The sequence below is a fragment of the Phyllobates terribilis genome, unplaced genomic scaffold (assembly GCF_046119375.1).
Source record: "Phyllobates terribilis strain yellow unplaced genomic scaffold, ASM4611937v1 Scaffold_499__1_contigs__length_1316695, whole genome shotgun sequence".
NCBI lineage: Eukaryota > Metazoa > Chordata > Amphibia > Anura > Dendrobatidae > Phyllobates > Phyllobates terribilis.
Genome location: NW_027363259.1, coordinates 448,689 through 460,944, shown reverse-complemented (window position 1 = coordinate 460,944; position 12,256 = coordinate 448,689). Strand labels below are relative to the sequence as shown.

At 43.4% G+C, this 12,256-nt stretch overlaps 8 non-coding genes across 8 annotated transcripts; all 8 read right to left on the bottom strand.

Moving 5' to 3' along the window:
- Nucleotides 1-535: 535 nt before the first annotated feature.
- On the bottom strand, nt 536-726 carry LOC141230573 (U2 spliceosomal RNA). Its single transcript, XR_012297031.1, has one exon. It is a non-coding gene; the product is annotated as a U2 spliceosomal RNA (small nuclear RNA).
- Nucleotides 727-1,841: 1,115 nt separating this feature from the next.
- On the bottom strand, nt 1,842-2,032 carry LOC141230572 (U2 spliceosomal RNA). The gene has a single exon (XR_012297030.1). It is a non-coding gene; the product is annotated as a U2 spliceosomal RNA (small nuclear RNA).
- A 1,115-nt stretch (nt 2,033-3,147) lies between these two features.
- Nucleotides 3,148-3,338, bottom strand: LOC141230178 (U2 spliceosomal RNA). The gene has a single exon (XR_012296734.1). It is a non-coding gene; the product is annotated as a U2 spliceosomal RNA (small nuclear RNA).
- Nucleotides 3,339-4,453: 1,115 nt separating this feature from the next.
- Nucleotides 4,454-4,644, bottom strand: LOC141230571 (U2 spliceosomal RNA). Its single transcript, XR_012297029.1, has one exon. It is a non-coding gene; the product is annotated as a U2 spliceosomal RNA (small nuclear RNA).
- A 1,115-nt stretch (nt 4,645-5,759) lies between these two features.
- Nucleotides 5,760-5,950, bottom strand: LOC141230177 (U2 spliceosomal RNA). Its single transcript, XR_012296733.1, has one exon. It is a non-coding gene; the product is annotated as a U2 spliceosomal RNA (small nuclear RNA).
- A 1,115-nt stretch (nt 5,951-7,065) lies between these two features.
- On the bottom strand, nt 7,066-7,256 carry LOC141230254 (U2 spliceosomal RNA). Its single transcript, XR_012296806.1, has one exon. It is a non-coding gene; the product is annotated as a U2 spliceosomal RNA (small nuclear RNA).
- Nucleotides 7,257-8,371: 1,115 nt separating this feature from the next.
- Nucleotides 8,372-8,562, bottom strand: LOC141230570 (U2 spliceosomal RNA). The gene has a single exon (XR_012297028.1). It is a non-coding gene; the product is annotated as a U2 spliceosomal RNA (small nuclear RNA).
- Nucleotides 8,563-9,677: 1,115 nt separating this feature from the next.
- On the bottom strand, nt 9,678-9,871 carry LOC141230381 (U2 spliceosomal RNA). The gene has a single exon (XR_012296906.1). It is a non-coding gene; the product is annotated as a U2 spliceosomal RNA (small nuclear RNA).
- Between the last annotated feature and the right edge of the window lie 2,385 nt (nt 9,872-12,256).

The window sequence follows — 12,256 nt, the reverse complement described above, 5'->3', positions numbered from 1 at the left end:
AGGCATTAAATGAAAGAAGTCAGTGTTCCAGCAGAAGGAGACAACGTTTCAGAAAAGGCATTGTAGCAAACCAAAAAAGAAATTTTAAGCGCAGCAGAGTAACCAGCGCACATACCTGTTAGCTCAGGTGAGTTTAAAAGGCTGCTGTTGATAACAAGGGCATTTGCTAAATAGATGGTGTGTGTGCAACAATATACTGAAAGGTCAATTATATTGTGCAGCTTATCTCACCACCTGTAGTTATTTAGGTGAAAGCTCCAAAATGCTTGCCTAATATGTCTGTTTATCCAAAAGGAAGTAAAAAGGGAGAGCTAGAAAGATAGCATTGCATCACATTACATGGCAATGCAATGCACAGTTGCTGAAGTTGAACCAAAATGAGCTTGTAATCTGGCTTCTGCAACTTTGAACATGAAAAATCCAATGAGGAGAAGAAAAGCAAAGCCAAAGAGTCCATCCCAAAATCCGACAAACAAGCAAAATGAACAAAAAACATTGAATTCAATTCTTTCTGATTTTAGAAACTGCATTAAAGAAGGGGTGCACCGGTCCTGGAGATACTGCAATACCAGGTCAATGCGTGGAGTGGACAGAGCAAGCTCTTTTTCCATCTCCCTGTTCTAAAAATCCATTTAATATATGGTCCCCAGATAGGGGACGTATCAGATATTAAACTGATAAGAACAGATACTACACTTGATCTTAGCCAAAAGGCCGAGAAGCGATAACCAGAATTGGTTTCAAACTACGGAGCCACCCAAGGATCCTGAAAAGTCCATTTGTGGAGATGAGCTCCTGGACTCCCGTTAAGAAGACATGTTGTCAACCTCTAGATCCCTTACATGCCTGCACTTTTCGGCTTGCTGCTGCTGCAATCCACGCGTTTTAGATCTGCATAACTCCACCTCTTTAAACACAGCACCTTCACCCCCTGCTGTTCCCACCCGCCTCAACACCGTTGGAAGGGAGGAGAACCAATTAAGGCGGGGGGTGGGGTGGAACGAGCAGCTGTCTACCCTTAGCAGGAGGGCTCCTGATTACATACCTCTCCTGCTGCTGCTGCTGCTGGCTGTCCAGCAGCAGACTGAAGGTGGCTGCTGCTGTGCACAGGTATATAAAGGCTCAGAGCCTATTATGACACGCGCAGCCAGCGTTCCATTGCCACATTCCATCTACTGCAGGCAGGATACCTGGCTGGCTGAATGTCGCTGAGAAGCTCACAGAGACCGCCATAAGCAACAGTTTAACAGAATGCCACAGACTAATCAACCAAACTTTTTGGGTTGGGTTCTCTTTTATAGTCTGCAGGCATTAAATGAAAGAAGTCAGTGTTCCAGCAGAAGGAGACAACGTTTCAGAAAAGGCATTGTAGCAAACCAAAAAATAAATTTTAAGCGCAGCAGAGTAACCAGCGCACATACCTGTTAGCTCAGGTGAGTTTAAAAGGCTGCTGTTGATAACAAGGGCATTTGCTAAATAGATGGTGTGTGTGCAACAATATACTGAAAGGTCAATTATATTGTGCAGCTTATCTCACCACCTGTAGTTATTTAGGTGAAAGCTCCAAAATGCTTGCCTAATATGTCTGTTTATCCAAAAGGAAGTAAAAAGGGAGAGCTAGAAAGATAGCATTGCATCACATTACATGGCAATGCAATGCACAGTTGCTGAAGTTGAACCAAAATGAGCTTGTAATCTGGCTTCTGCAACTTTGAACATGAAAAATCCAATGAGGAGAAGAAAAGCAAAGCCAAAGAGTCCATCCCAAAATCCGACAAACAAGCAAAATGAACAAAAAACATTGAATTCAATTCTTTCTGATTTTAGAAACTGCATTAAAGAAGGGGTGCACCGGTCCTGGAGATACTGCAATACCAGGTCAATGCGTGGAGTGGACAGAGCAAGCTCTTTTTCCATCTCCCTGTTCTAAAAATCCATTTAATATATGGTCCCCAGATAGGGGACGTATCAGATATTAAACTGATAAGAACAGATACTACACTTGATCTTAGCCAAAAGGCCGAGAAGCGATAACCAGAATTGGTTTCAAACTACGGAGCCACCCAAGGATCCTGAAAAGTCCATTTGTGGAGATGAGCTCCTGGACTCCCGTTAAGAAGACATGTTGTCAACCTCTAGATCCCTTACATGCCTGCACTTTTCGGCTTGCTGCTGCTGCAATCCACGCGTTTTAGATCTGCATAACTCCACCTCTTTAAACACAGCACCTTCACCCCCTGCTGTTCCCACCCGCCTCAACACCGTTGGAAGGGAGGAGAACCAATTAAGGCGGGGGGTGGGGTGGAACGAGCAGCTGTCTACCCTTAGCAGGAGGGCTCCTGATTACATACCTCTCCTGCTGCTGCTGCTGCTGGCTGTCCAGCAGCAGACTGAAGGTGGCTGCTGCTGTGCACAGGTATATAAAGGCTCAGAGCCTATTATGACACGCGCAGCCAGCGTTCCATTGCCACATTCCATCTACTGCAGGCAGGATACCTGGCTGGCTGAATGTCGCTGAGAAGCTCACAGAGACCGCCATAAGCAACAGTTTAACAGAATGCCACAGACTAATCAACCAAACTTTTTGGGTTGGGTTCTCTTTTATAGTCTGCAGGCATTAAATGAAAGAAGTCAGTGTTCCAGCAGAAGGAGACAACGTTTCAGAAAAGGCATTGTAGCAAACCAAAAAAGAAATTTTAAGCGCAGCAGAGTAACCAGCGCACATACCTGTTAGCTCAGGTGAGTTTAAAAGGCTGCTGTTGATAACAAGGGCATTTGCTAAATAGATGGTGTGTGTGCAACAATATACTGAAAGGTCAATTATATTGTGCAGCTTATCTCACCACCTGTAGTTATTTAGGTGAAAGCTCCAAAATGCTTGCCTAATATGTCTGTTTATCCAAAAGGAAGTAAAAAGGGAGAGCTAGAAAGATAGCATTGCATCACATTACATGGCAATGCAATGCACAGTTGCTGAAGTTGAACCAAAATGAGCTTGTAATCTGGCTTCTGCAACTTTGAACATGAAAAATCCAATGAGGAGAAGAAAAGCAAAGCCAAAGAGTCCATCCCAAAATCCGACAAACAAGCAAAATGAACAAAAAACATTGAATTCAATTCTTTCTGATTTTAGAAACTGCATTAAAGAAGGGGTGCACCGGTCCTGGAGATACTGCAATACCAGGTCAATGCGTGGAGTGGACAGAGCAAGCTTTTTTTCCATCTCCCTGTTCTAAAAATCCATTTAATATATGGTCCCCAGATAGGGGACGTATCAGATATTAAACTGATAAGAACAGATACTACACTTGATCTTAGCCAAAAGGCCGAGAAGCGATAACCAGAATTGGTTTCAAACTACGGAGCCACCCAAGGATCCTGAAAAGTCCATTTGTGGAGATGAGCTCCTGGACTCCCGTTAAGAAGACATGTTGTCAACCTCTAGATCCCTTACATGCCTGCACTTTTCGGCTTGCTGCTGCTGCAATCCACGCGTTTTAGATCTGCATAACTCCACCTCTTTAAACACAGCACCTTCACCCCCTGCTGTTCCCACCCGCCTCAACACCGTTGGAAGGGAGGAGAACCAATTAAGGCGGGGGGTGGGGTGGAACGAGCAGCTGTCTACCCTTAGCAGGAGGGCTCCTGATTACATACCTCTCCTGCTGCTGCTGCTGCTGGCTGTCCAGCAGCAGACTGAAGGTGGCTGCTGCTGTGCACAGGTATATAAAGGCTCAGAGCCTATTATGACACGCGCAGCCAGCGTTCCATTGCCACATTCCATCTACTGCAGGCAGGATACCTGGCTGGCTGAATGTCGCTGAGAAGCTCACAGAGACCGCCATAAGCAACAGTTTAACAGAATGCCACAGACTAATCAACCAAACTTTTTGGGTTGGGTTCTCTTTTATAGTCTGCAGGCATTAAATGAAAGAAGTCAGTGTTCCAGCAGAAGGAGACAACGTTTCAGAAAAGGCATTGTAGCAAACCAAAAAAGAAATTTTAAGCGCAGCAGAGTAACCAGCGCACATACCTGTTAGCTCAGGTGAGTTTAAAAGGCTGCTGTTGATAACAAGGGCATTTGCTAAATAGATGGTGTGTGTGCAACAATATACTGAAAGGTCAATTATATTGTGCAGCTTATCTCACCACCTGTAGTTATTTAGGTGAAAGCTCCAAAATGCTTGCCTAATATGTCTGTTTATCCAAAAGGAAGTAAAAAGGGAGAGCTAGAAAGATAGCATTGCATCACATTACATGGCAATGCAATGCACAGTTGCTGAAGTTGAACCAAAATGAGCTTGTAATCTGGCTTCTGCAACTTTGAACATGAAAAATCCAATGAGGAGAAGAAAAGCAAAGCCAAAGAGTCCATCCCAAAATCCGACAAACAAGCAAAATGAACAAAAAACATTGAATTCAATTCTTTCTGATTTTAGAAACTGCATTAAAGAAGGGGTGCACCGGTCCTGGAGATACTGCAATACCAGGTCAATGCGTGGAGTGGACAGAGCAAGCTCTTTTTCCATCTCCCTGTTCTAAAAATCCATTTAATATATGGTCCCCAGATAGGGGACGTATCAGATATTAAACTGATAAGAACAGATACTACACTTGATCTTAGCCAAAAGGCCGAGAAGCGATAACCAGAATTGGTTTCAAACTACGGAGCCACCCAAGGATCCTGAAAAGTCCATTTGTGGAGATGAGCTCCTGGACTCCCGTTAAGAAGACATGTTGTCAACCTCTAGATCCCTTACATGCCTGCACTTTTCGGCTTGCTGCTGCTGCAATCCACGCGTTTTAGATCTGCATAACTCCACCTCTTTAAACACAGCACCTTCACCCCCTGCTGTTCCCACCCGCCTCAACACCGTTGGAAGGGAGGAGAACCAATTAAGGCGGGGGGTGGGGTGGAACGAGCAGCTGTCTACCCTTAGCAGGAGGGCTCCTGATTACATACCTCTCCTGCTGCTGCTGCTGCTGGCTGTCCAGCAGCAGACTGAAGGTGGCTGCTGCTGTGCACAGGTATATAAAGGCTCAGAGCCTATTATGACACGCGCAGCCAGCGTTCCATTGCCACATTCCATCTACTGCAGGCAGGATACCTGGCTGGCTGAATGTCGCTGAGAAGCTCACAGAGACCGCCATAAGCAACAGTTTAACAGAATGCCACAGACTAATCAACCAAACTTTTTGGGTTGGGTTCTCTTTTATAGTCTGCAGGCATTAAATGAAAGAAGTCAGTGTTCCAGCAGAAGGAGACAACGTTTCAGAAAAGGCATTGTAGCAAACCAAAAAAGAAATTTTAAGCGCAGCAGAGTAACCAGCGCACATACCTGTTAGCTCAGGTGAGTTTAAAAGGCTGCTGTTGATAACAAGGGCATTTGCTAAATAGATGGTGTGTGTGCAACAATATACTGAAAGGTCAATTATATTGTGCAGCTTATCTCACCACCTGTAGTTATTTAGGTGAAAGCTCCAAAATGCTTGCCTAATATGTCTGTTTATCCAAAAGGAAGTAAAAAGGGAGAGCTAGAAAGATAGCATTGCATCACATTACATGGCAATGCAATGCACAGTTGCTGAAGTTGAACCAAAATGAGCTTGTAATCTGGCTTCTGCAACTTTGAACATGAAAAATCCAATGAGGAGAAGAAAAGCAAAGCCAAAGAGTCCATCCCAAAATCCGACAAACAAGCAAAATGAACAAAAAACATTGAATTCAATTCTTTCTGATTTTAGAAACTGCATTAAAGAAGGGGTGCACCGGTCCTGGAGATACTGCAATACCAGGTCAATGCGTGGAGTGGACAGAGCAAGCTTTTTTTCCATCTCCCTGTTCTAAAAATCCATTTAATATATGGTCCCCAGATAGGGGACGTATCAGATATTAAACTGATAAGAACAGATACTACACTTGATCTTAGCCAAAAGGCCGAGAAGCGATAACCAGAATTGGTTTCAAACTACGGAGCCACCCAAGGATCCTGAAAAGTCCATTTGTGGAGATGAGCTCCTGGACTCCCGTTAAGAAGACATGTTGTCAACCTCTAGATCCCTTACATGCCTGCACTTTTCGGCTTGCTGCTGCTGCAATCCACGCGTTTTAGATCTGCATAACTCCACCTCTTTAAACACAGCACCTTCACCCCCTGCTGTTCCCACCCGCCTCAACACCGTTGGAAGGGAGGAGAACCAATTAAGGCGGGGGGTGGGGTGGAACGAGCAGCTGTCTACCCTTAGCAGGAGGGCTCCTGATTACATACCTCTCCTGCTGCTGCTGCTGCTGGCTGTCCAGCAGCAGACTGAAGGTGGCTGCTGCTGTGCACAGGTATATAAAGGCTCAGAGCCTATTATGACACGCGCAGCCAGCGTTCCATTGCCACATTCCATCTACTGCAGGCAGGATACCTGGCTGGCTGAATGTCGCTGAGAAGCTCACAGAGACCGCCATAAGCAACAGTTTAACAGAATGCCACAGACTAATCAACCAAACTTTTTGGGTTGGGTTCTCTTTTATAGTCTGCAGGCATTAAATGAAAGAAGTCAGTGTTCCAGCAGAAGGAGACAACGTTTCAGAAAAGGCATTGTAGCAAACCAAAAAAGAAATTTTAAGCGCAGCAGAGTAACCAGCGCACATACCTGTTAGCTCAGGTGAGTTTAAAAGGCTGCTGTTGATAACAAGGGCATTTGCTAAATAGATGGTGTGTGTGCAACAATATACTGAAAGGTCAATTATATTGTGCAGCTTATCTCACCACCTGTAGTTATTTAGGTGAAAGCTCCAAAATGCTTGCCTAATATGTCTGTTTATCCAAAAGGAAGTAAAAAGGGAGAGCTAGAAAGATAGCATTGCATCACATTACATGGCAATGCAATGCACAGTTGCTGAAGTTGAACCAAAATGAGCTTGTAATCTGGCTTCTGCAACTTTGAACATGAAAAATCCAATGAGGAGAAGAAAAGCAAAGCCAAAGAGTCCATCCCAAAATCCGACAAACAAGCAAAATGAACAAAAAACATTGAATTCAATTCTTTCTGATTTTAGAAACTGCATTAAAGAAGGGGTGCACCGGTCCTGGAGATACTGCAATACCAGGTCAATGCGTGGAGTGGACAGAGCAAGCTCTTTTTCCATCTCCCTGTTCTAAAAATCCATTTAATATATGGTCCCCAGATAGGGGACGTATCAGATATTAAACTGATAAGAACAGATACTACACTTGATCTTAGACAAAAGGCCGAGAAGCGATAACCAGAATTGGTTTCAAACTACGGAGCCACCCAAGGATCCTGAAAAGTCCATTTGTGGAGATGAGCTCCTGGACTCCCGTTAAGAAGACATGTTGTCAACCTCTAGATCCCTTACATGCCTGCACTTTTCGGCTTGCTGCTGCTGCAATCCACGCGTTTTAGATCTGCATAACTCCACCTCTTTAAACACAGCACCTTCACCCCCTGCTGTTCCCACCCGCCTCAACACCGTTGGAAGGGAGGAGAACCAATTAAGGCGGGGGGTGGGGTGGAACGAGCAGCTGTCTACCCTTAGCAGGAGGGCTCCTGATTACATACCTCTCCTGCTGCTGCTGCTGCTGGCTGTCCAGCAGCAGACTGAAGGTGGCTGCTGCTGTGCACAGGTATATAAAGGCTCAGAGCCTATTATGACACGCGCAGCCAGCGTTCCATTGCCACATTCCATCTACTGCAGGCAGGATACCTGGCTGGCTGAATGTCGCTGAGAAGCTCACAGAGACCGCCATAAGCAACAGTTTAACAGAATGCCACAGACTAATCAACCAAACTTTTTGGGTTGGGTTCTCTTTTATAGTCTGCAGGCATTAAATGAAAGAAGTCAGTGTTCCAGCAGAAGGAGACAACGTTTCAGAAAAGGCATTGTAGCAAACCAAAAAAGAAATTTTAAGCGCAGCAGAGTAACCAGCGCACATACCTGTTAGCTCAGGTGAGTTTAAAAGGCTGCTGTTGATAACAAGGGCATTTGCTAAATAGATGGTGTGTGTGCAACAATATACTGAAAGGTCAATTATATTGTGCAGCTTATCTCACCACCTGTAGTTATTTAGGTGAAAGCTCCAAAATGCTTGCCTAATATGTCTGTTTATCCAAAAGGAAGTAAAAAGGGAGAGCTAGAAAGATAGCATTGCATCACATTACATGGCAATGCAATGCACAGTTGCTGAAGTTGAACCAAAATGAGCTTGTAATCTGGCTTCTGCAACTTTGAACATGAAAAATCCAATGAGGAGAAGAAAAGCAAAGCCAAAGAGTCCATCCCAAAATCCGACAAACAAGCAAAATGAACAAAAAACATTGAATTCAATTCTTTCTGATTTTAGAAACTGCATTAAAGAAGGGGTGCACCGGTCCTGGAGATACTGCAATACCAGGTCAATGCGTGGAGTGGACAGAGCAAGCTCTTTTTCCATCTCCCTGTTCTAAAAATCCATTTAATATATGGTCCCCAGATAGGGGACGTATCAGATATTAAACTGATAAGAACAGATACTACACTTGATCTTAGCCAAAAGGCCGAGAAGCGATAACCAGAATTGGTTTCAAACTACGGAGCCACCCAAGGATCCTGAAAAGTCCATTTGTGGAGATGAGCTCCTGGACTCCCGTTAAGAAGACATGTTGTCAACCTCTAGATCCCTTACATGCCTGCACTTTTCGGCTTGCTGCTGCTGCAATCCACGCGTTTTAGATCTGCATAACTCCACCTCTTTAAACACAGCACCTTCACCCCCTGCTGTTCCCACCCGCCTCAACACCATTAGAAGGGAGGAGAACCAATTAAGGCGGGGGGTGGGGTGGAACGAGCAGCTGTCTACCCTTAGCAGGAGGGCTCCTGATTACATACCTCTCCTGCTGCTGCTGCTGCTGGCTGTCCAGCAGCAGACTGAAGGTGGCTGCTGCTGTGCACAGGTATATAAAGGCTCAGAGCCTATTATGACACGCGCAGCCAGCGTTCCATTGCCACATTCCATCTACTGCAGGCAGGATACCTGGCTGGCTGAATGTCGCTGAGAAGCTCACAGAGACCGCCATAAGCAACAGTTTAACAGAATGCCACAGACTAATCAACCAAACTTTTTGGGTTGCGTTCTCTTTTATAGTCTGCAGGCATTAAATGAAAGAAGTCAGTGTTCCAGCAGAAGGAGACAACGTTTCAGAAAAGGCATTGTAGCAAACCAAAAAAGAAATTTTAAGCGCAGCAGAGTAACCAGCGCACATACCTGTTAGCTCAGGTGAGTTTAAAAGGCTGCTGTTGATAACAAGGGCATTTGCTAAATAGATGGTGTGTGTGCAACAATATACTGAAAGGTCAATTATATTGTGCAGCTTATCTCACCACCTGTAGTTATTTAGGTGAAAGCTCCAAAATGCTTGCCTAATATGTCTGTTTATCCAAAAGGAAGTAAAAAGGGAGAGCTAGAAAGATAGCATTGCATCACATTACATGGCAATGCAATGCACAGTTGCTGAAGTTGAACCAAAATGAGCTTGTAATCTGGCTTCTGCAACTTTGAACATGAAAAATCCAATGAGGAGAAGAAAAGCAAAGCCAAAGAGTCCATCCCAAAATCCGACAAACAAGCAAAATGAACAAAAAACATTGAATTCAATTATTTCTGATTTTAGAAACTGCATTAAAGAAGGGGTGCACCGGTCCTGGAGATACTGCAATACCAGGTCAATGCGTGGAGTGGACAGAGCAAGCTCTTTTTCCATCTCCCTGTTCTAAAAATCCATTTAATATACGGTCCCCAGATAGGGGACGTATCAGATATTAAACTGATAAGAACAGATTTTTTTTTTTTTCCTCAGATTAAGACCCACATTAATTTATGCATCATAGCGCATATTCACATAACGGGTTCTCAAATCATCATTCGGAAAAACAAAAACAAAATCCCAAAAATCACAACCCTGCAATTAACTGTTACTTACTGTAAGAAGTCCAATGTGAAAAGTTCCAGAGTGCTTCTGCTGCTGTCTCACCATACTTCTTTTTATCCAATAAATAGGCATAAAACAGTCTAGCAAGAAAAATCTTTCTGCATTCCATGGGGGAAAAAACAATCTTTTTAAAAATCACCAAATTCCGAACGTCCCATAAAACCTCTTTATATATGACAAAAATAATCCAGCTTGCCCGCTTCCTTTGCGAGTACTTAAAATCTTGACCTATTAAAATCCTTTCAAAATCGAAACAATGAAAACCAACTAAAGCAACAAACATACGTGACAACAAGGTAAAAACTTTTTTAGCAAAAAAACAGTCCCAAAAAATATGCTGTATTGTTTCCACCTTATTGCAACCTTCCCTAGGACATAGTTCTTGAACCTTTATCCCCCGGTCATTCAAAAAAGCCCTTGTTGGCAAGCATCCATGCAACGCCATCCAGGTTACATCCTTCTGTCTGTTGCTGATTCCACGCATGAAAAAAAGCTTCCACACCTGTCCAGACTGTGCATTATTACAAAACGGCACATCACATAACATCTCCTTCTTCTTAATACCTGAGACAATCAGTTTTTTGTCCGGTCTAACCATGGAGCTTATCCCATTTTGATCATAGAAGGACCTAAGCACCACATAAAAAAACGGTATCACAAACGAAACTGGTTTTCTTAAATCCTTCTCACACCAGCTCCATTTCTGGAAAAGCCGTCCTGCTAAATATTTGCACATGTCCGCAGTCCTGTTATTGCACTGGGATAATTTATAAATGTTCAAAAAATAATGCATTCTTAAAAATAAGTCAATGTTAGGAAAATCACAACCCCCATTTTCCACAGAACACATAACCATTCCTCTTCTTAGTTTCTCCATTTTGGATCCCCAAAAAAACACAAACAGTTTCCTTGTCACTCTCTTTGTCCAAAGCACAGCAGGTGGGAAAATCAAAGCAGTGTACAGCAGAAGCGGGAGAATCACAGACTTGATTACCAGCACTTTCCCTCTCAGCGACAGGTTCCTTAGTTTCCAAAAGTTCAACTTCTGATCCATTTTGTCTTCTAGAATCTTCAGGCTGCTTTTCCCTTTCAGTTCCTTCTCAAAGATGACACCAAGAACCTCAATTTCCTCCCTACTCTCCACTCCTGCCACGTTAACCTCAACCTGCCTCCCAAAGTTACAAAGCTGGCACTTTCCCCAATTCACCGCCATACCAGCCACACAACAAAAAATCCTTACGTGCAAATTCACTCTATTGAGATCCGCCTGTGAACCACAAGTAAAAACAATATCATCCATATAACTTAAAGACTTGACTGGACCCCCGGATCCCCCAGGAATAAAAACACCAGCCACACACTTGTCAACTTGCACACTTTTTAAAAGGGCCTCCACCACACAGATAAAAAGAATTGGTGACAGGGGACAACCCTGCCTAACTCCCGATAAAATATTAAAACTGGAACTCACATGCCCATTAACTAAAATCTGGCTACTGACCCCACAATAAAAACTCTTAATGACCATCAATAATTTATCCGGAACACCAAGGTGACTTAAAGCAGAGAACAAAAATCTATGTGATATTTTATCAAAGGCTTTCTCCAGGTCCACCGACTGTAACAAAAGAGCATTCTTATTCAAATTAGCCTGATAAATTAAGTCTCTTAGAAGCAGCAAATTATCTGAAATTTTCCTACCAGGCACTGCACATGCCTGATACTCCCCCACCATATCACCTATCACATCTGCCAGTCTACCAGCCACAATTTTAGAAATAATTTTGTAATCACTGTTTAACAATGTTATGGGCCTCCAATTTTTAATATCCCTCATGTCCCCTTTCTTATGAATCAGCGTAACAATCCCCCTACGCATAGAAACCGATAAAATCCCATGAGTAAAACCATATTGCACCACCCGGGAAAACTCCACACCTATAATATCCCAAAATCTAACATAAAATTCAGCAGGAAGACCATCACAGCCTGGCGTCTTGCCTTTCGCCAAGCCATCCACTGCCCGTCTAATTTCATCTTTCCCAACCTCCTCACTTAAAAACCCAATTTTCTCCTCAGGAATATTATTAGTTAATACTTTGCAATAATCATTAATTTCCGCATCACTGGCTCTACTATCGTTAGAGAAGAGTGTTTCATAAAAGGAAAGAATACTGCCAATCATCTCATCCCCAGATACCTCCCCTGCAGGAGAAAAAACAGACTTAAAAACCCCTTTAGGTTTAAAACATTTTTTAAAAAAGTATCTCGAACA